Source organism: Myotis davidii, unplaced genomic scaffold (genome assembly GCF_000327345.1).
Source record: "Myotis davidii unplaced genomic scaffold, ASM32734v1 scaffold1970, whole genome shotgun sequence".
Classification (NCBI taxonomy): domain Eukaryota; kingdom Metazoa; phylum Chordata; class Mammalia; order Chiroptera; family Vespertilionidae; genus Myotis; species Myotis davidii.
The window spans coordinates 52581-53680 of record NW_006282154.1 but is presented as its reverse complement, the minus strand read 5'-3'; the positions used below and the strand labels follow the sequence as shown (position 1 = coordinate 53680).

Genomic DNA, 1100 nt, shown 5'->3' with positions numbered 1-1100 from the left:
AAAACGTGAATTAAGGAACAGCATCCCATTCAATCTGTTCTTATAACAATCAGCACTTACAATGGTAAACATGACCAAAATTAATAAGTAAAAATCACTTTATTTAAATGGAGCTATTAAAATGGTAACATAAAGTTTTTAATGTCACAACTAAGACTCAAAGATATCTTCACAATGCATTTTGTAAAGTATGTGTAAAAATGTCCATTTACTATTGAATATGTTCCATTTCTCGAATGACCAAGAAATAACATTGTCGAACTCTATAATCATCAACCTCCTATTACAGACAAGGCAAGGAGATCACTTAGATCAGTGGTTCTCGACCTTCCTAATGATGCAACCCTTTAATACAGTTCCTCATGTTGTGGTGACCCCCAACCATAAAATTATTTTCGTTGCTACTTCATAACTATAATTTTGCTACTGTTATGAATTGTAAGGTAATATATCTGATATGCAGGATGTATTTACATTGTTACAAATTGAACATAATTAAAGCATACTGATTAATCACAAAAAAGTATGTAATTATATATGTGTTTACCGATGGTCTTAGGCGACCCCTATGAAAAGGTCGTTCGACCCCCAAAAATGTCGCGACCCACAGGATGAGAACTGACATAGATGAAAGAAACATGGTTTCCATTCTGAAGAAGTTTATAACTTAGAGGAGGAAACAGAAACAAATAACATGGGGATGGGGTTTCTAAAGAGCTGTAATGTTAAAAAAAACAGAGTGTTCAATTTAATGTTACATAACTTTGATATATATTGAGGGATGGGATTTTGTTCTGGTTTAATATTTTATCCCCAGCTTCTAAAATGATGCTTAAGAGAGTTTGGGGAACCAAGATGGCGGCATAGGTTAACGCCGGAGTTTGCCGCTCGAACAACCATCTCAAAAGTGAAACTAAAAGACGGAAGGGACATCACCCAGACCCACAGGAACGCTGGCTGAGTGGAAGTCCTACAACTAGGAGGAAAGAGTAACGTATACGGACACTCAGAGGAGGCGCAGTGCTGAAGTCAAATTCTGAGGTGCGGAGTGCGCGGAGCGGGCGGCGGCGGAGGGCGCGGTTGGCGTTTTCAATCGGGAG

The 1100-nt window shown here is 38.4% G+C and overlaps 1 protein-coding gene across 2 annotated transcripts in view; it reads right to left on the bottom strand.

Annotated features, from left to right (window-relative positions):
* Window positions 1–1100, bottom strand: part of PROSER1 (proline and serine rich 1) — an 82038-nt gene that overhangs the window by 44566 nt on the left and 36372 nt on the right. The gene's annotated exons all lie outside the window — the stretch shown is intronic.